The sequence below is a fragment of the Bos javanicus genome, chromosome 24 (genome assembly GCF_032452875.1).
Source record: "Bos javanicus breed banteng chromosome 24, ARS-OSU_banteng_1.0, whole genome shotgun sequence".
Taxonomy (NCBI): Eukaryota; Metazoa; Chordata; class Mammalia; order Artiodactyla; family Bovidae; genus Bos; species Bos javanicus.
Genome location: NC_083891.1, coordinates 53,137,875 through 53,160,501, shown reverse-complemented (window position 1 = coordinate 53,160,501; position 22,627 = coordinate 53,137,875). Strand labels below are relative to the sequence as shown.

The following is a 22,627-nucleotide window of genomic DNA, read 5'->3' as shown; positions in this document are numbered from 1 at the left end:
TTATAATTTCTTAAGTATAATCACTTAATAGCATATTCAAAAGCAGAGACATTACTTTGCCAACAAAGGTCTGTCTAGTCAAAGTTATGGTTTTTCCAGTAGTCATGTATGGATGTGAGATTTGGACTGTAAAGAAAACTGAGCACTGAAGAATTGATGCTTTTGAACAGTGATGTTGGAGAAGACTCTTGAGAGTCCCTTGGACAGCTAGGAGATCCAACCAGTCCATTCTAAAGGAGATCAGTTCTGGGTGTTCTTTGGAAAGAATGATGCTAAAGCTGAAACTCCAGGACTTTGGCCACCTGATGCGAAGAGTTGACTCATTGGAAAAGACTCTGATTCTGGGAGGGATTGGGGGCAGGAGGAGAAGGGGACGGCAGAGGATGAGATGGTTGGATGGCATCACCGACTCAGTGGACATGAGTTTGAGTGAACTCCGGGAGTTGGTGATGTACAGGGAGGCCTGGCGTGCTGCAGTTCATGGGGTCTCAAAGAGTCAGACATGACTGAGTGGACTGAACTTCAATTTATGTATATCGGTTTATAATATAAATACAAAGGATATGTGTTAAATGAGTGTACAAATATCAAGTATGAAGCTAAATGTTGTAACACTAAGTTAAATTCTAGTAATAAAATAGGGAGGAATATGGACACAATTGCTATCCATGTGCAACTTATACAGTAGTGGGGGAAAAAAGAAATATTAATCAAATAAAGTCTACCAAAGAGGGATATTGAGAAGGCACAGTACTGTAAAACCGTACAATGGTAGTGGTAGTGTTTTTTACTTAGTTTAAAAGGTTATGGAAAGCTTTTCTAAAGATGTGATACTTGAACTGAGATCCCAAGGAATAAAGAGAAATTATTCAGGCAATATGAGGAAGGAAAGTGAAAGTGAAGTTGCTCAGTCATGTCCGACTCTTAGTGACCCCATGGAAGATGACTAGGAAAAGGGATTAGCATGTGTGAAACTCAGTTTGTGTGAGAGAGAAAGGTGAGCATGTGGTCTGGAGGTAACCCAGGGGCCAGTGAAGAAGGTACAGTAACGTGGGGGCCAAGAGCAGACTGAAAGAAAAAAGTGAAGTCACCCAGTCGTGTCCAACTCTTTGCAACCCCATGGACTGTAACCTACCAGGCTCCTCTGTCCATGGGATTCTCCAGGCAAGAATATTGGAGTGAGTTGCCATTTCCTTCTCCAAGGGACCTTTCCAACCCAGGGATCAAACCCAGGTCGCCCATGTTGCAGGTAGACGCTTTACCGTCTGAACCACAAGGGAAGCCAGACTGGGCAGCTAGCAATAGTCATGGGGCAGGTCATGGCGGGACCATGTGGAAGAATCCATGTCTTTATCCTGAAGGCAATGGAAAGCCACCCAAGAGTCTTAACCAGGGTCAGTCAGGAGATTAGGGTGGTGGTGTTACCCTGGGACTTAAAGAGGGGCCAGAGTAGATGCAGGTAGATGAATGAGTGTACTGTTGGAGTAGTCAAGTAAAAGATGGTGTGGCTTAGACTAGGGTGATAAGATAAAGAGGAATCCGTAGATTAGAGAGATATATAAGATAAAACTCACAGGTCCTGATGAAGAAAGGTATGATGGAAACACGTGATGACTCTTAAATTTCTGGTTTGTACAACTGGCTGAATGGTGAGCCATTTACTGTAATGGGAAGCTCTAGGAGAGAGCCAGTTTCAGTGAAGAAAATCAGGAGACTTGGTTTTCACCTTGCTTATTTGACATTTCCATGAGTTGTTATAGAGGAATCACAAGTTCACATTTGGAAAAGCAGGTCTGTAACTAAGAAAAGAATCTTAGGATGAAAGAGAAGTATTTGTGAGTCATCTGAAAATGAACAGTAATTAAAGCTGCAGCTATAAATAAGATCTCCCAGGGGTAAAATATTGAGTGAGAAAATGTATGAACTCAAGCCTGAGTCTTAAAGAACTCGTATTTACTGGCTTAGGTAGAAGAGAACAAACTTGAAAATTTGGCAAATACTATCAGAGAGGTAGGAAAAAAAAATCTGGAGATCATTTATCAGGAAATCCCCCCAAATGATTATTTTCCTTACAAGGGAGTACTTAAATTTGAATGTTGATTATACATGAGGTAAGATGAAGACTAGGCAAAATCAATAGGTTTTAATGACTTGGAGATCATGGGTGATCCTTGGAAAAATAGTGCTGGAGAAAAGAATAAGCAGAAAACCAGACTGACAATTATTGAACAGTGCACGGAAAAACGAGAAATTGAAATATAGGGTTTTGATGTGTGTTTTGAAAAATATGGCTATGAGAAAGAGAGTACATTACTAAATGGGGTTGAAAAGTTGTGGGATTTTCACTTTATTTCTTATTTATTTTAATGGGACAAATAGAGAGCATTTAACAACAGTTCAAAGGAACTGCAAGGGAAGGAGAAGGTGAATTATAAGAATAATAGTGTATGTTGTTAAGAATGAATTAGATTGGTCTTGGATAGAAGCAAGTTCTTGTCCAAAATAGAGGGAAGAGAATGGTACCTCGTAGTGGTTTTGATTTGCATTTCTCCGATAATGAGTGATGTTGAGCATCTTTTCATGTGTTTGTTAGCCATCTGTATGTCTTCTTTGGAGAAATGTCTATTTAGTTCTGGGAGAGGGTGGGGAGATTTGGGAGAATAGCATTGAAACATGTATAATATCATGTATGAAACGAGTCGCCAGTCCAGGTTCGATGCACGGTACTTGATGCTTGGGGCTGGTGCACTGGGACGACCCAGAGGGAGGGCAGGGGAGGGAGGAGGGAGGAGGGTTCAGGATGGGGAACGCGGGTATACCTGTGGCGGATTCGTTTCGATGTTTGGCAAAACTAATACAATATTGTAAAGTTTAAAAATAAAATAAAAGTTAAAAAAAAAAGAAAGTATAAAAAAAAAAAAGAAGAAGAAGAGAATGGATGCAGATCAAGAAGGCTTATATGCTTGGTCTCAGGGAAGTGGACATCTTCCCATCTGAGAGTTTCTGTTTTCTCTATAGATTTGTCTACTGAATGCAGAGTAGGAGAGAGGAGGGGAACATCTGCAGTAGGCATGTGTGGAAAGTTTAGAGGAAATTTGAATTACCTAGACAGACTTAACAGCATTTCTAGGTATAGGGAGGCCTCAGTGAAGGTCTCTCTGTCTCTTTTTCAGAAGTTCTAATCTTGTATAATTTCATCAATATTCAAGGCAGACAGCTGAACTTACCCAAAGTTGGAGGCAAAAGGAAAGTTAGGAATGTACAAGAATATTAGTAACACACAATACAACCAATTAGGTCCTCTGTAAAACCAGCAATCTTAACAACTCATTCTCTGTCTCGTAGCCATGCCTATTTCTGACTTTCCCCTTCCCCTCGGAGTTCAAATCCTCCGTCACCTTCCACTGCCCTTTCAGCAGATGAAGGCCTCCCTAACTGGTAGGGAAAATAGAAGTGGTCTGAGAGAGATTTACCCATTTTCTTGAGACTAAACAGTCAAAGTAGTGATTATCATGGAATTTGAGCTTCATAAAGAAGAGAGTGAAGAAATGAGAAAGAGGGGCTGATGGACTGAAGGTCTCCTTCTGCACCTAACTCTTACATAAATATTTATAATCTTTCCAGTGTCTGAGTTATTTTTAATAGAAATATTCTCTTGCTTCAAATAATTAGAAGATTTACCTACTAATGTTTCTACTTGTTTTATTTGATCTTTCATTCACTTTTTTACAGTGAATTGCCATGGTGAACACGGAAATGCTTTCACAGTTACCACACACACACATGCACACACACACACATACATATGTGGAGTCTGGACCCTCCTCACTTCTTTGGGTCGTGACAGTGATGCTTAGCTCAGATGTTTGAAGGATAACGTTAATGAGGCCAGATCTGTTTAGCGTCATTTTCCTCTTTGGCTTCAAAGTGACCCCTCTTTTCCTGCTCTTGTCAACTCTCTCACAGAAGTGAAAGTGAAAGTCGCTCAGTCGTGTCTGACTCTTTGCGACCCCATGGGCTGTAGCCTGCCAGGCTCCTCTGTCCATGGAATTCTCCAGGCCAGAATACTGGAGTTGCTGTTCCCTTCTCCAGGGAACCTTCCCAACCCAGGAATCTAACCCAGGTCTCCCTCACTGCAGTCACATAGACTATTAATTTCCCAAGGGAATACAGGAGCGTGGTACAAACGTGAATAAAAAAATCAATAATATGGAAAGAAAATCCAGCTCATGTGTTCTTGATGGGCTGTTCTTTATAAAATAATAAACTATCTTCCTAAATGGATTTGATATTTTTAATGTACCTTTGCATCTGTTTCAAGGTTGAGAAAAGAATTTCGTTATCTCCGTTTGTGAAATCTGAGATGCAGTGATGTCAAACGGCTTGCCCATCAAGGTAGTTGTATGTACCGTGTCTTTGATTTTCTGTTTTTCTGATGCTTTGACAGCTGGGGCCCTGGAGACTGTGGAGGGCTCCCCTGCAAGGATCGCCAGTTCCTAGGGAGAGTGAATAACTCACCTGTAGGTACACTTTTCAAACAGAAGCCGCCCGCCTAGAGTCCAAGCCCGGAGCCCCACGTCTGTCAGGTGCTTGCTCTCTGAGCCACCATCCAGCTAACCTGATCTCCCGGAGCCGGTGCCAGACAGCTAGAGGTGGCTCCTGTGCTCCAGGGTCTGCTGAAATTATTCAAACTAGCCAACTCGAAGCCTGCTTACCCCACCTCACCCATTCCTTCCTAAAGAAACCAATGTAAGGTCTCTTGCCCTCGGGTTCTGCCCCTTGCCTTGCTTGTAACCAACCTGATGCTTTCCAGGGTAGCTCCCTGTGGCATGTCGTGCTCCTCCCCTCGGGTACAATGAGCAATCAGGCACCTTTTCAGTGGCAGTTTTCTCCTCGTCTGTTGGCTTTACAGTATCTCAGATTTTCTATTAATGTACCATATTTTATTTTATTTTTTAACTTTACACTATTGAATTGGTTTTGCCATATATCAACATGAATCCACCACAGGTATACACGTGTTCCCCATCCTGAACCCTCCTCCCTCCCCGTACCATCCCTCTGGGTCGTCCCAGTGCGCCAGCCCCAAGCATCCAGTATCGTGTGTCGAACCTGGACTGGTGACTCGTTTCATATATGATATTATACATGTTTCAATGCCATTCTCCCAAATCATCCCACCCTCTCCCTCTCCTGCAGAGTCCAAAAGACTGTTCTATACATCAGTGTCTCTTTTGCTGTCTCGTATACAGGGTTATTGTTACCATCTTTCTAAATTCCATATATATGCGTTAGTATACTGTATTGGTGTTTTTCTTTCTGGCTTACTTCACTCTGTATAATAGGCTCCAGTTTCATCCACCTCATTAGAACTGATTCAAATGTATTCTTTTTAATGGCTGAGTAATACTCCATTGTGTATATGTACCACAGCTTTCTTTATCCATTCATCTGCTGATGGGCATCTAGGTTGCTTCCATGTCCTGGCTATTATAAACAGTGCTGCAATGAACATTGGGGTACACGTGTCTCTTTCCCTTCTGGTTTCCTCGGTGTGTATGCCCAGCAGTGGGATTGCTGGATCATAAGGCAGTTCTATTTCCAGTTTTTTAAGGAATCTCCACACTGTTCTCCATAGTGGCTGTACTAGTTTGCATTCCCACCAACAGTGTAAGAAGGTTCCCTTTTCTCCACACCCTCTCCAGCAGTTATTGCTTGTAGTGTACCATATTTTAAAAGTAGCATGACTTGAAAGTGAACCCAGAATTAGAATCCAGGTTTGGGTGTTTTCAATTTTGTCACTCTACTGTCGGTGGTGGGGCAAGAGAATTGTATTTACTCTCCATTGGATTCATATACATTAAATATATATGTCTGGGGCACCCATAACATGCTAGGCAGTATGCATGTGCTTGATATGTATTGATAAAATGAATTATACAGAGGGAGGAGACAGAAGATGAATAAATAAACATGTGAATATATAATCACTCATTGTGACAGTGCTGTAAGTTAAAGCAAAACTCAAATGTGTGGTTGAGTACTTTGGATTGGAGATCAGAGGAAATTTTCTGAGGGTTTCATATCTCAATTGTGATCTGAAGGAAACAGAGGGTCCAGTTAAGCACAAAAGAGGATAATACAAAACTCAAGACACCTTAGACAGGAATGATCTTGTTTTGAGCAGGAAAGACATCACAGGGAGCTGTAAGGCAGGAGGGCAGGACAGAATGTGCATGGATAAAACTAAGGAGAAGTCACATTATTTCAGGGTTTTGTAGGATATGGAGTTTGAACTGTGTTGGCTGGATAATGGGAAGCTTTGGAAGGGTGTTAAGCAAGGGAGTGATATGTTTCCTTTCATGTCTAGAAAGTTCACTTTGAAAACTGTGGAGACTGTTTTATATTTTAGTTCAGAGTCTATTTTAATAGATCAGAAAAGGTGTGCTGGTGGTGGCTTGGTCTAGGGAGATGGCTGTAAATATGGAGAGAACCGGACAGACTTAAGATATTTTGGTGATGGGTTGATTTTTGTGTGTAGGGGTAAATGAGGAAACCAGAAGGGACTGGGATAACTGGAAGTGAATAGTTAATAGATGATAATGATGCCATGTGCTCATATGGAGAAGACTGGGGAAGACTGCGTGTTTATGCATATAATTGGGGTGTAAGTGGAAGAAATTGATAATTTTTTTCAAAAACATTGCTTTGACATGTCTCTGAGCTCTCGGTGGAATACTAATAAGACAGTTGCCTATGAATCTGCAGGTCAGATATCAGAAGGCTGAGCTGAACATGTATTTGGGAAGGAAAAACCCAGAGCTAGAATTTTACAGTAAAGGACAGAATGAGTTCATCTGAGACCATGTGTGTGCAGGGAGAAGTAAAAAGATGAACTGATCCTGAGGAGCAGTAACATTTTTAGATGAAGGGGAAAAAAGTAAAAAAAGAATAAACATAAGTGGTCAGGGAGAAAAGAGGAAACCAAACTGTTGGACTGTTTTGTAAGGTAGGAATCAGCATGTTTAATAGGCTAAGAAGAATGTTTAATAGGCCAAGAAGCTCATTGCTAGCAAGTGGCAGAATCAGGATTCAAACTGTCTGAGTTCAAAGTTTCTATTTCGATTGCTCTATCAAGCTGTCTTTCTGAAAACAAACAAAAAATAACTGAGGATTATATATTCTCAATGTTTCCCAAACTGCCAGGTTAAAAGTATCTCTTGTAATTCTTATTAAAAAACAGATATTCTAATCCCTCTCTTTTTTGATTAAAGAAAATACTTTTTTTTTTATCCTGTGGCCACAGCTTGATATATGTTGATACGAAGATTAGAGAAAATCATGTGGTTTGTCCAGACTTGCCAGAATCAGAGAGGTTAGATGACCTCCTCAAGGTCACACAGCTAGGAAGAGTTGCTATTTGATCTCAGGACTATTAGTCTCTAAAGTTCTACCTTACCTCCCCATTATTGATACAAACACTAACCATTTCCTATGAATGTGGAATGCAGCCCCCCATTCCCCAGCACTTTGTTGAAAGGCCATCTAACCACCTTTAGATTACATGCATTTTTTTTTTTTTTCAGACAAGCTTTGACTTTGATGTTTTTCTCTTCCTCTGGATGCCTGTAGTGTTTATTATCTATAATGTTAAATGACTGCTCAACCTATGTTACTTTGTATTGCTGGGTTCTGTCTTCCTTGATTGTGAACACCTACTGTTCATGACTTCCAGTGTGGGGCAGAATCTCCTAGCTTAACCACCAAAGTTCTCTTTTCCTTTTATTCCTAGTTACTGAGTTCAATTAAATTCTCAGCTGCTCTGCCTTTAAGTGTGACTTTGAAACAGAGTTCCTAGGAATGGAGTAGAAGTTTAAATATGTCTCTTCCAGACCTAAGTTGTAGTCATTTTCATGAGTGCTCCACCATGACCTTTTTCATATATCTGCCAAAATAGTGATAATTAGTGTTAAAGGTAGTGTGGTCACTATTAGCCTGAGTTCCTGAAAGACTGCATATTGTATGGCTCTCTGACAATTTAAGATGCTCCACGCTCTATGCAAAGAGAAAATAAGTCTTAATAGTACTGAACCCTTGCCCTTGAGGATTGATAGATAGTTGTCATTTTAGCATACCACCTCATATACAATCCTATATTTTTTTGTGCTCTGCCTTATTGCAGATGGGGTTAGTGGTAAAGAATGTGCCTGCCAATGCAGGAGAAATAAGAGACTCAGGTTTGATCCCTGGGTCAGGAAGATCCCCTGGAGAAGGGAATGGCAACCCACTCCAGTATTCTTGCCTGGGAAATCCCATTGACAGAGGACCCTGGGTGGCTGCAGTTCATGGGGTAGTAAAGAGTCAGACATGACTGAAGTAACTTTGTGACAACATGTGATAAATGCTTAATGACATGATGATAAGTTTCTACCCTGAATAGAGATGTAAAAAGCTTGAATATATATGAAAACAAGGAATTCTTTTGAGTTATGTACATCATCAAACACTGGGTTAAATTTTTCTCAAGTTTATTATGATTTTTCACTTGATTTTCAGATTTTGAAAAAGTATTGTCCTCATCTTCTTGTATTTCTATTTTTATCGGGCAATATTTTGATGATATTTATCTGATAAAAATGTCCTATTTCTAGTTTAGCTCAGGTAGGTCATGACACTTAAAATTTATTAGTTAATCAATGCAATGTTCATAGAATATATCATTTGCAATAGAAAGGGTGGGTTTAAATATGAATCAGGAGAAATATTACTTTCTACCATTTATATAATTTATTTACAAGTTCAATATTTAAAAGGTTAGAGAATCTACATAGGACCAAGGACTTAGATCACTCTCATAAATAATAAATATATCATTCTCATTAACAGTTTCAATAATATGTTAATATTAATGCATTAAACATTAATGATTGATTAGTAGCTTTGAAACAAAGCAAAGAATATCTGAAAATTTGTTATGTGTGTTACAACAAGAATAGTAGTTTTATGAAACAGTTGAGGGGAAAAATAAAACTACAGAATCAACCAATCAAGAAAAATAGAGTTTCAGATTCCAATGATATTACTTAGAGAAATAATTAGAATATGATATATAAATAAATTGGAGTAAATACTTTGTTATTTTCTTTGAATTATAAAGTGTGTTAGTAGAAAAGCAGATGAAAGAAGAATAAACAATTTTACTCTTTGACTATCAATTAAATTCTGATTTAACCAAAGGATAACTATGTTGACTTGTATTATGTATTACATTATGAAAGTAGTGGGCATTCAAGTTGACTGTTAGAGTATAATGTGACTGGAATATACTCTATCTTATGAGTAATTTGTGAGATCTCAGAAACAGGGATCCAAGAACTCTTCTATTCCCTCCCAATTCTCATTTATCACTTTTTTGAAAGCAGTTGTCTCCTGGAATCTGTGGGTCATTGGGTACAAGTGGGACCTTGGACTGCCGGGGGAAATCTCAGTCTGCACTGGTTCACAGCTTTCTTCTCTGAAAGCCCGATGTGATCTGTGTCCGTCTGTCAGGAACTGAGGTTAGGACCACAGGCGGTTCAATCCTGGGAAGAGCTCGATCCACGTCTCGGGGGGATGGTTGTCATTGGACAGGGTCTCTGGGGGAAGATTGACACTGGACGCATACACGACCTTTCTGGATCCCAAATGGCTAGGAGAAGCACAGTGGACGAGCGAGGTCTTTCTTCTCTTGAAGCTGAGACAATAATTTGTGACCTAAAATTAACAAGAATTCCTCTAAGTGGTTTGAGGGGAAGTTGCTACCCACTTGTTCCTACACTCCCTGGGTCAGGTAGATCCCCTGGAAAAGGAAATGGCAACCCACTCCAGTATTCTTGCCTGGAGAATTCCATGGACAGAGGAGCCTGGTGGGCTACAGTCCATGGGATCGCAAAGAGTTGGACAGGACTGAGCGACTAACACTGTTCCTATACTGCTGCTGCTGCTGCTAAGTCGCTTCAGTCGTGTCCGACTCTGTGCGACCCCGTAGACGGAAGCCCACCAGGCTCCCCCGTCCCTGGGATTCTCCAGGCAAGAACACTGGAGTGGGTTGCCATTTCCTTCTCCAGTGCATGAAAGTGAAAAGTGAAAGTGAAGACGCTCAGTCGTGTCCAACTCTTAGCGACCCCATGGACTACAGGCCACCAGGCTCCTCCATCCATGGGATTTTCCAGGTAGAAATACTGGAGTGGGCTGCCATTGCCTTCTCCGGTTCCTATACTACTGGCCCCTAAAAGAACCTATAACTTTGTTTCCCCCCATCTGGAGGGCTACCACCACTCAGATAACTCTTTAATCCAATTTGAGATATAGTGGCCATAAAAATAAGAAGACAAAAATGATTGCATAGTATTCACAATAGTTAAAGAGGACTGTGGAAAAAGACTGCAGTGTGAATAAGAAAATAATAGGAATACTTAAGTAGAACTGTAAGTGAAGTGTTCCCACGTACTCATATAAGCACTTTCTTTAACTTAGTCTTAGAATTGTGGAGTACTCCATGAGAATATCTTTATTTTGAATTTTTATGCCAATAATAAAACCCTTTAATATAAGCCTGTATAGAATCATGTGGAAAACCATCTTGAAACAGTACAGTCATATGATTTCAATGCCTGAATTTTCATTTGTATTTATGATTATGAAGCTTTTAATTGATTCCTTATTGTCACTAGCTAATAAAATATTAAAAAGATACATCTAATGATATTTAGTGATTCACCAAGTGAATTTCACATGAAAAAGATTTTGCAGTAAATGGGAATTATCTTTTAAGAAAATGAGTCATCAGATGGGTACAACATGGAATAAACTATTCACATCTAAATGGTTCTATACAAATTCTCATTCAATAAAATGTTTACATTATAAATGGTGAGGTAGATGTAGCAAAGCATTGTATACAATATTATTGTTATTAATTTTATTTTTATTGGTTTTGTAGCTCTGTTTTAAAATTATAAATTTTTTCAGATTTATAGTTGCATGAGAATTGAAAGCATTAGCTTTATGTTTGTACATATTTAACTTATTTATACCAACATTAAAAGTCTATACCTATTTTTATTATGATACAAAAACTACAGCTTTCTGTATCTCTCTCTAATGTGTTTTAATGTGCTTTTATGTCTCATTATCTTTCAATTTTATATTCATAAAACATCTTACTGTACATATTTCCTAAATTGCGTTTTCAGACATTTAATCTGTAATCTTTAGAGATCTGTTTGTTGGATTTTTGTTTTGTTTTGTTTGCAAGTAAAGCAAAGAAAAAGAAAGTAATTACTGAATTGTACCTCTCAGGATTCAGAATTGTGATGTCAATTCAGGGTATCGTGCGCCTGTGACATTTTCCCCATGTCCAGGCCCCTATCACATATTCCACCATCCCAGTATACAGTGGGCACTTCAGAAAGCTGAAAAGCATATTCTTGAGTCCAGCTGCTGTGGGATCAACAAACTTCAGTTGCAACCAAATTTGCAATTGTTTATAAAATATAATAGAAGGATAATTGTTTAGAGATGATCAGTGCCATTTATTCAAGTGAAAGCATCAGGAGTCCATGGGGAAAATGAAAAGTGAAGGAAAGGGGAGGAGTGCTGAAAGTAATGTTTCTAACAGAACTTGTTATTCTCATGCCTTATTCTGTCTTAGTAATAGATTATGAACACATACTCTGAATTCATTATTATGGCTTAGAGGAATAATGTTATTATGTAGTTTTCTTTTTTTCCCATTCTTGTTTGCATTCCCCTTCTTGGCCTTTCCCTCTCCAAACGTTGTGTTCTAATGACAAGAGCAATTGAGGAAGACTTCCCTTGAGTTTAATCAAGATTGAAATGTGGTCTCTAAACAAATCTAATCTGAGTGGTAATGATTCTGCAAACATATCTTTTTCAAGATATTTACCTTTATTGAGACCAGGTGGGAGGGGACCAAAGCATAATTTTTGGCCAATTCAGATAGAATAATTGCAAGATTATATTCTAATATCTTGGTCATTAAACACTGGCGCCCTAAATATTAGATTGACAGGAAGCAATATGTTCTCCTTTAAGAAATGGTTGCCATAATAGACTTGAAAATGGAATTCCTAAAAACGTCAGCAAAGAAATCATCCCATGGAGCTCATCAGAGCTGTCACTCCAACCCTCAAAAGCTCGATTCTCTGTTGACATCATTATTGCAGGCCATCTGTTACTTGTTTCTATCTCTTTTGAGTCTTATCTGGCCAGTTAATATGTCTTGGGTCTGATGCTTCAAGAGTCTTCAGTGTATATATAAAAAAATTGATACATCTTGATTCAGCTGATGGAGCACAGATTGCTCTCATAGATCTGTTGCAAGTTTTCAGGAAAATTTATGGAACTTGCACAGAATGAAAGAAACTATAAATTTTACACAATGAATGAAACATGTTTTTTCAGCTCTTTCCATTTGGTAAGAAATTACATATAACCTATTTCGAATAGTGCCATGCTGCAATCATCTATTTGATATCTGGTTTTATTTAGGTAGTGGGGAAGGGATAGAGAGGAGGAGGAATTCAACTCATCTGTTCATCTGTTAGGAAGAAAATGTGAGACACTTACAATAGCAATTTGGTCTTTTTTTTTTTTTTTTTTTTTATGAGGTTGTGAGTTATGACTTCTAGTAAGAACCCCATCAGAATTCAGCAATTCAAGGGACTTGTCCTTGGGCTCTTTTTGATTGCCACCTACTTAGAGTAAATAAGTGGACACTTCTAGGAAATCTGTTTTCTTTCACTGCTTTAAAGCTCACACCACATCATGAGATAAAGAGGAGTATTATGAGAAATATAAACCACAGTGACAGAGAAGAACTGTTGAACTTAGTCGAGAAGAAAGATTCATCTTTAAAAGTGTAAAAGTAGACAATATACTGTTCTGATATGGTTTCAATTTTACTTCTAAGCAGTTTTCAAATTAAATTATTTTAGAGAATTGAAATATGAGGTTATTTGCTCATGTTCTGAATGAACAGGGGCCCCTTGTGAATCTTTTCCTGAAGGAACTTTAAAAACGTTATTGTATTGTTTTTATTAAGGTATGATTGACATATATAACATTATAATAGTTTCAGTTGTGCAATGGCAGGAATGTTACGTATTTAGCCACGTCTGACTCGCCTCACTGTCCTGCTCATCATAGTGATCAGGACACATTCATTGGCTCTGGTGGGGACCCCACTGAGTACGTTACTCGCTTTCCCAAACTTCTGGCTTAATTGCTTTCACTAGATTGGCAGTTCTTTGAGGATCAATGTGCTGTTTTCTCCAGTTCTTCCTAGTCTGCTTAGCCCTTCTTTGCATGCCAAGGAACTCAGAAGGTGGTAGGGCTTGAACACTCGGATGGTCTTTATGGGTGGACCTTACCCAGTTCTGCACGCTCATTGCTGCTTAGAGGCAGGCACAGTTTATGGCTCGGTCACTGAGCAGATGGTGTAACACTGGGCGAATCTCTGCCTGATGCTAAGTCTCTTGGTCTGCCTGACATTCAGGGGCCCCTTCCAGGGCTTCTCTAGCTATTGTTGATAATAATAGTAGTGAACGTTTCCATTTTTTATCTACCATGTGCTACTGTGCCCTGGGCTTTTAAATAAAATTGATTTAATCTTTACAAGAATCTGGTTAGGTAGGTGCTGTTATCTCCATTTCATGGATGAGGGAGACTGAAGTTCAGGGAGTTAAGCAACTTGTGCTGGCATGCTAGCACTCCTTCCCGATTTCCCTTCCACAGCTGGTCATCACTGAGTCCTGCTGGTTAGACCTCCTCTTCATTCCGACAACCACTGCCCTGGTTTCGACTTTCAGCTTTGAACTTTGTAACCACTTCCTACCTGGCCCCCCTGCTTCCAGCTTTACACTCTTCCCCCAATATCTGTTGGTCTGTAAGGATGTAACTTAGGTACTAGCTCTTCCAGGAAGCGTCCTCTGACCACCCCTCCACCGGATAACATTACACTCCTCTGTATCCTCTAATACATCACTTATCTCAGTTTCATTAAAAACTTAATAATTGCCAGTATTTAATATCGGGGTAGCCAGTAAGATTTAATTTGGGCTGGCCATAAGATGTTACAGAAAATCCTAACCCAGTATTTGTCTCCTATCTGCCAACAACTGTTGTAAGCTCGTTATATGCATTAGCTTATTAAAGCCTCACAACAGTCATATGAAGGAGGTACAATTAACACCTTGCTTTACTGATATTCGGTAACTTGCCCACGATCATAAACTAATACGTGTTAGAGCTGGACTTTGAATCCTAGAGCGCTTCCCTGAAAGCCTGGTCTCTCAGCTTCTGCTCTGTACTGTCTTCTGCTTTAAGCCCTGCTCTCAACAGGAAGGCCTTCCATTGCTTAGCCTTCCATTAGCCTTCTTTACTAAGTTATTTAAAAAATTAATTTGAATTTCTGAAAAGTCCAAATTAAAGTTTAAAGCTGAAAATGAAGAGTTGGTAGGCATTTTTGATAGACATGAAGTAGTACAATGACCCCAGGGACCCCAGGATGAGATAATCCTCCCTTTATGTAAAATCAAACACTTTAAAATATGTTTATTTCCATGAGATACATGGTTTCTGTTTTCCAGGTAAGGGAAGTGAGGATAGAATGATGAAAAGTGATTGCCTAAAGCAGAGTTTATTAGCCATGGTGTTACTGGTGTCTGGGGCTGGATCATTCTTTATTGTCTGTGTGTGGAGGGTAGGGGGTGGTGGTCTGCAGTGCATGGAATGTTTAGCAGCATCCCAGGCCTCTTCCTACCCTCCCTGTTGTAACAGCCAGCGATGTCACCAGGTATCCTCACATGTTCCCTGGAGGGCTAGTTTGTGTGTGTGTTAGTGCTCAGTAGTGTCTGACTCTTTGCATCCCCAGGGATGTAACCCACCTGGCTCCTCTGTCCATGGGATTCTCCAGGCAAGAACACTGGAGTGGGTTGCCATGCCCTCCTCCAGGGGATCTTCCCAACCCAGCGATCGAACCCAGGGCTCCTGCATTGCAGGCAGGTTCTTTACCATCTGAGCTACCAGGGAAGCCCCGAGGGCTAATTTATCTCTTGTTGAAAACTACTCGTCTGAAGTCCCATCTTGTCAAGTGGCAGTCTGAAAACCCACTTTCTACCTCTCAGTTCAATTCTTGTCCATTTCTGTAAGTTGGCTCCCATTCTCAGAAACCAAATCAAAACACAACAGCCGTCACTCAGTCCTCGTTGTCCTTCATTCCAATTTCTGTCCCTTTGGTTACAGGCAGAAGTGCATAGCAGTTTGGCATTTTTTCCTCAAGTAGAATTACCAAATGGAGAAATTAGGCCTTTGTGAAATGTCAGGGGCGCTTTAGGATTGTGATAGGTGACCCAGAGAAGCAGCGCAGCCTGCTTCATTACCGCCTGTCAGGTGACGCTGCAAAGCCCTGGATGGTAGAATGGATACAACCTCCACCGAGCTGGGTCCCTAAACATTTCTTAAAGCACCATGAATAGCAGCTTCCAAAGGTGCACTCTGGACTTTGATACCAGCTTCTTCGATGCATTTAGACCTGGTTTGGGGACGGTAACAGAGAAATGACCCACTGCTACTCTCCTCAAGAAATATTCCAGGGATACTGATGTGGGTGTGGCACTTTGAAATCCTCAGCACACACGCTTATACAGCAGGAATTATTGATTAGGTGACATGAGGATCTGCAAGTAAGATGCACGGCATGTGGCTGAATATATTTGCTCTCTTTTCTTTCCCTTTCTTTGTTTGTTCAATGTCCTTATTGTGATGGTTCATTTTATGCATCAACTTGACTGGTACAGAGGGTGCCCAGATACCTGCCTAACCATTATTCTTGGGTGTGTCTGTGAAGGTGCTTCCAGCTTATGCTGGCATTTAAATTGGTAGATTGACTAACACAAATTGCTGTCTCTCTGTTTGGGGGGGCGGGACAGGGGTTCTGTGTCATCTAATCCCTGGAGAGCAGAATAGAACAAAAAGGGGAGGAAGAATTGGCTCTCTAACTAAGCAGTGGAGCTGGGGCATCAGTTTTTTGCCCTTGTTGCTGCTGGTTCTCAAACCTTCAGACTCAGACTGGAACCCACACTGTCAGCTCCCTGGATCTCAGACCTTTCATACCCAGTCGCTGGCTTTCCTGGGTCTCTGGCCTGTAAACTGCAGATCATGGAATTTTTCAGGTTCCATCATCAAATGAGCTGATTCAGTACAGGGTTCTGTTGACCCCTAACTAATACACTTACGTGGCAAATACAAGATATGTATCTTCCTTCAACATTTAAAAGTCTTTTTTAGCTCTCAGTTTCTAAGTCCACCAGGACTTCCTGGTGGCTCAGATGGTAAAGCGTCTGCCTGCAATACGGGAGACCCAGGTTTGATCGCTGGGTTGGGAAGATCTCCTGGAGAAGGAAATGGCAACCCACTCCAGTATTCCTGCCTGGAGAATCCCAGGGACAGAGGAGCCTGGTAGGCTACAGTCCATGGGGTTGCAAAGAGTCGGACATGACTGAGCGACTTCACTTCACTTCTTCTGTGATAGTATAACATGTGCTTAAGCCAGAAAGAGTAGATGGAAGCAAAAATTATTTTCAAGGGTGTAATGATAGAAATAACAACTCAAATACTGATAGTAAGACTGATAATAGGAACAAACTATGATACACGCCTGAGTCTGCTCCTAACTGGGCTCCCCTGGTGGCTCAGACGGTAAACAATCTGCCTGCAATGTGGGAGACCTGGGTTTGATCCCTGGGTTGGGAAGATCCCCTGGATAAGGGAAAGGCTACCCACTCCAGTATTCTTGCCTGGAGAATCCCCATGGACAGAGGACCCTGGCAGGCTACAGTCCATGGGGTTGCTAAGAGTCAGACATGACTGAGCAACTTTCATTGCTCCTAACTAGAGCTGAGCACCAAAGAATTGATGCTTTTGAACTGTGGTTTTAGAGAAGACTCTTGAGAGTCCCTTGGACTGCAAGGAGATCCAACCAATCCATTCTGAAGGAGATCAGCCCTGGGATTTCTTTGGAAGGAATGGTGCTAAAGCTGAAACTCCAGTACTTTGGCCACCTCATGTGAAGAGTTGACTCATTGGAAAAGACTCTGATGCTGGGAGGGATTGGGGGCAGGAGGAGAAGGGGACGACAGAGGATGAGATGGCTGGATGGCATCACTGACTCGATGGACGTGAGTCTGGGTGAACTCCGGGAGTTGGTGATGGACAGGGAGGCCTGGCGTGCTGCGATTCATGGGGTCACAAGGAGTCGGACACGACTGATTGACTGAACTGAACTGAGAGCTGTAAATATGATGATGTCTCCACCTTGTTCTGTATTTGAGATACCTTATTCGCAATGAAGAGGTTGGACTATATCAGTAGCTAGCAACTTGGAGCAGTGTTGCCCTCAGGGGACTGTGGGAAATGCCTGCAGTGATCTTGGTTGTCACAAGTAGGGGTAGTGGTGAGACTGGCATCTTGTGAGTAGAGGCCATGAGTGCTGCTCAACACCCTCCAATGCCCTAGACAACTCCCCACAACACAGAGTTGTCCAGTCTCAGAACTGGCGGTGCTGAGGCTGAGAACCCTGACAGTAGATTCTCTCTCTCACAGCCCTAATCTTTATGAATCTACCACTCTGCTCTCATTAAATCTGTTACAGTAGCCTACCTTTGAAGGGTCTTTTATAAAAAAGTTAAAACAACTGATGGTACATAATTAATATGAAAGAAAATTTTACTAGGAAGAAATATAGTCTCATTTACGAAATACTGTGCTGGATTTATTAACTTGAGGGTCAGGATCAATACCAACCACTTTCCCTCAAGAATTATCCCCTTTCACGAACCACTATGTACATAGTTTTTTAGTGTCTTAAGTATGTTAAGGAGGGGATGGATTGCATTCCTCTTGTCTTTAAAGCTATTTTTGTATTTGCTACTGGTGATAAAACCTGTTGGAGAAAAGCTGAAGTGAAATACAGAGAGGCTGGAAATGACTTGAGTGTCTGAAAATTCTCTTTGTTTAAAGAATTCCCTACACTACATCGAATGGAGAAATCCAGTTTGATGAGCAAAGTCTTCCTTGGAAATTCAGATGGCCCCTGAGAATGGATGACTATCACCCTCTGTTAGTGTGAATCTGTTTAATCAGAACCACATCTAAGGCCTTGTGGAGCTTCGTTTCGAAATAAGGAAATGCAGATGGGACAGGCTGCTTGAGGATCTGAGTCTGCAAGGAAAGAGGAGGTGAGGAAGAGAGCTTCAGGAAAGAGGGAGAGTGATGAACACTCGGCCCTGGTCATTTCTGCTTCGCTCGGTAGGGTGAGTGCCTTAGGGAAGACAAAGAGGAAGAACCCCCAGAATTTCCAGTTTGAATATCCCTTCATCACTGCAGGTATATGCCTAGTGTGCTGGTCAGACTCTCCAGACAAGGAAAGGAGAAAGAAATGTACTGGGAGCTCCTCATATCTTTCTCTTCCTTTATTATTATTAGTAGATTTTCATTTTCAGAGGGACTTCGAAAGTGTTATCCAGTTTATGTTGGAGTTTATGCTACAAAGGTGACTTTCAGTCTTGTCTCCTCTGTCATCTCAGTGACTCATCTGACTTCCTTGAGTGGATGAGTCATGATTCTTAGCTAAGGGAGTGCATTTTCCCACCTCAAGGATTAACCTGTGAATATGTGAGTTTTTAAAAATATAATGATGATAATAGTAATTATTATATAATCATATTATAGCTATTATATAGTATATGTGTGTAATTCTTAGGAGAACCAGGTCAAGCAGGTGTTGTTTTGATTGCAGATAGTGTCTCTAGTGACATTTCTGACCCTTGTGCCCTAGACCCCTTAGAGCTGGGTGACTTTCTCTTTGACTTTGGACCACATGCCTGGGACAGATTTTCTGATCCCTAGGCCTCCAAGGGGAGATTAGTTTATAATTCTATTTTAAAAAATTTTAATTGTAATGTAGTTGATTTACAGTGTTGTATCAGTTACTGGTATACAGCAAAGTGATTCAGTTATACAGTATATATTCTTTTTCAGATTCTCTTCTGTTATAGACTATTAGATGATATTGAATATAGTTCCTTGGGCTATAGAGCAGGACCTTGTTGTTTATCTATTTTCCATGTAATAGTGTTATTTGTAATCCCAAACTCCTAATTTATTCCTCCCTCATCATTTCCCTTTGGTAACTCTAAGATTGTTTTCCATGCGAGTGAGTCTCTATCCCTTTTGTAAATAAGTTATTTTGTATTATTTAGTTCAGATTCCATAATTAAGTGATATATGATATTTGTTTTTCTCTAATTTACTTCACTTAGTATGTTAATCTCTGGGTCTATCCATATTGCTGCAAATGGCATTTTTATTTTTGGCTGAGTAATATCCTGATATGTAGCTCGTTTTCCTTACCCATTTATTTGTAGATGACTTTTCGGTTGCTTCCATGTCTTGGCTGTTGTAAATAGTGCTTCTGTGAACACTGAGGTGCCCATATATCTTTTCGAGGTTAAGTTTTCTCTGGATGTATGCTCAGGAGTGGGGTTGCTGGATCACATGGTGGCTCTGTTTTTAGTTTTGTAAGGATCCTCTGTTCTGTACCCCATAGTGGCTGTGCCGATTTCCATTCCCCTGCAGCGGAGGGCAGCCTGCCCTTTAGGCATAGTCCTCATTTCTGACTTCCACAAAGGCACTGCCTATATTTTAATACCAAGCAGTGAGTGGATTTACTTCTGAACTCCTCTCCTTTTCAAATTTGCAGTAAGGTGAAATTGACCTGTGGGCTCTCTTTCTTCCTTTCTTTGGTATGTACATGCGTGCAATCTAGGGTCTATTTCATAGCAAGCTAAATTAAAATAAATTAGAGAATGAGTTAAAACGGTTGAATTGACGACATCAGCAATGGATGACTGAGCTATGAGAGGCTTCCTAAGATTCCTAAACCAGCTCATGGTGAGTTTTCTTTCCTAAAGTTGGCTAACTAGGTGAGATTTTATTTTCCCATTCCATTCCAGAGACTTCTAGCTCTGAGTTCTATGGGAAATACATGTCTATCATACCTTATCTGAAACCTTAGAGCCTGATGTTTTTCAGAATTCATTTTTTACAAAGAGGTGATATAACAAACAGCTGGGGCCCAGAGCACTTTTAGGGCAGTGTAACTACTTTGTACACGTGTGTATAATGATGAATACACTTGTCCAAAGCCACAGGATATACAGACACCAAGAGTGAGCCCCAGTGTAGACTGTGGACTTGGGACAGTAATGGTGTGCAGGTTTGTTGATTGTAACAAATCACCACTCTGATGCTGGATGTTATAATAGTGAAGTCTGCGTGTGCGGGGGCAGGGACTACACCGAAAATCTCTATACCTTCTTTTCAGTGTTGTTCTGAATCCAGCACTGTTCTCAAAAAAGTAGTCTTTTTTTTTTTTCTTTTAAAGGTGATACCATGTATAATCACTGGCAGGGTCTGAACCAATACCCAGTAACCAAAACTATCTTTACAGTGAAATTTAGGCTCCTTTATGCTAAGCGGGTTCAGCATAGCTTAAAAATAGCCTGAAGTCAGTTTGGGTCAGATTTTGCCTCCAAATGAGTTTACATCAAAATTACAAAAAATAGAGTAAAAATTGGATTTCTTCTGACATCTTTGGATTTTTGCATTGTGGTTAAGAGAGAAATTCTCCATCCACTCTACCCTGTTTATACTGGCTGTTTATGAGCCAGTCTGCAGTAGCAGTGGCACAGGCTTTCTTGTGTGGTGAGAGGGCTGAGAACTGCCATCTCATCCGAGTGACCTACACCAGCACCCCCATGCCAGTGCATTCCACGGACCCTTCCTCGGGGTGGGCAGAGCTGCTGACGGTGCCAGGTAACTGACCGTGTGATGAGGTTAATCCCCTTTCCCTCGGCCCCCTCTGTCATAACCCGTCATAAAGCTGCCACTGGTTTTCAGAGCCAGCAGTTCACTGCTCTCATTTCTCTCTCTCTGCTCTCAGAAAAGGATAGCTTTACCCACACACTTCTGGGCAAATAAATGTCTCTTTGCTTTTTTGGGTAATCCTAGACTTATCAAAAAGATAAAAGTCAGAGTGGAGGTTTTGCTGATCACCAGAATGACCCAGAAAATAAAATGCCAACTTTCCTTATTTTTATACCCTCACGCTCAAGCTCTGATCTATTTCTCATGAAAGGGAGTGCTTACAGGTATCCCTTCTTTTCTGAGGTAGTCAGCTTGTTCCTTTAAGAGTAATTTTTTTTTTTTTTTAGTGTAAATATACCCCCAGGAATGTGCTACTCACATCAATCCCTCAGTGATTTTTAAAAAATAACTAGTCTCAACATTCATGTTCACTGTAGAGGAATGTTTTTATCTAGGAAAAATGGGAATCCAGAGGCAGATGGGACTTCTAGTCACATTTCTACTAGTAAGTGTCCATTCCACCCGAGGCAGGTGTATCTGATTCTCAGGTGCATAAAATGAAGATGTTGAATTCGAGTGTGCAAAATGGGGCCTTCTTCAGATGGGCTTTGGAAGGACTGTGAAACCATTTCTAAGTAAAAGTGTGTATGAGTTTTGACATGAGTGTCATAGTCTTCATGAAACTATTAAAAGGATGCATTTTTTTTCTTTAAAATCTTTATGCTTTCATAAGCTTGAATCATCATATATCAGATTGGCTTTAAACAAGTATTGCTTGCAAATTTATGACAGCCTTAGATGATTGGATATTGAGTGTGAGGATCTCAACAAGAAATAGATGCTATGCCTGGTGACAGATAAAGGGAGGGAGGGAAGAAGGCAGGGAGAGATGGTAAACTCCGGGATATTTGAGGAATGTTTAATAAGTTATTTACAAATATTTACAAAAGCATTTATATCATTTGATAGCATATTACCAAAGCAGAAGAGATACTACAGTATGCGAGGGCTGAAAATGGAGAAGGAAGAGTCCTTACCACGCTTAGCCCTGATCTGGCAAGGGAAAGGTGCCATTACCACAGTCCCACGTAGAGTCATGAATTTGAAAGGAATGGTGACTTTTGGCCCAGGGTTGCCGCTATCCTGATGTGAACACTCAGAAAGAGCCGGAAGACAGATGCTCCAGCCATCACCCCTCCTCCCATCGGATTTCTCCCCAGGGCTCTGCAATAACCAAAATCAAAGGTAAGACAGAGTTGTTGTTCAGTCACTCAGTCGTGTCTGACTTCTTGTGACCCCATGGACTGCAGCACGCCAGGCTTCCCTGTCCTTCAAAGAGACAGGGGAATCTATTGATAAGAGGCCAGCCTCCCTGAGCAGAAGCGAGCAGATCTGGGTGGGTAAACGGAAGCTATGCAGTCAAGCAGTGTAGAGTGAGTCAGATGGAGGCAGCAGGAACCTGGAGACAAAACCGGTCTTGCCCCTGGTATGTGACCCAGACCTTCCCCGTGGCTCTGCTCCTTCATCCATCATCTAAGGGCGATGATACAAAGGCACCTTGGAGAGTTCCTTTCCGAAATGACCAATAAAAATGAGGATAAAACATTGTGCAGATATAAAGTGCCATATGGATGCTCAA

General features: G+C 40.8%; 1 long non-coding RNA gene across 3 annotated transcripts in view; it reads left to right on the top strand.

Annotated features, from left to right (window-relative positions):
• Nucleotides 1-22,627, top strand: part of LOC133237757 (uncharacterized) — a 321,656-nt gene that overhangs the window by 172,924 nt on the left and 126,105 nt on the right. For 2 of the 3 annotated variants that reach the window (XR_009733330.1, XR_009733329.1), the window contains exon 2: nt 21,958-22,233. The exons of the other annotated variant lie outside the window; for it this stretch is intronic. This is a non-coding gene — a long non-coding RNA (uncharacterized LOC133237757). The remainder of the gene's footprint in view (nt 1-21,957; nt 22,234-22,627) is intronic. 3 annotated transcript variants of the gene reach the window in all.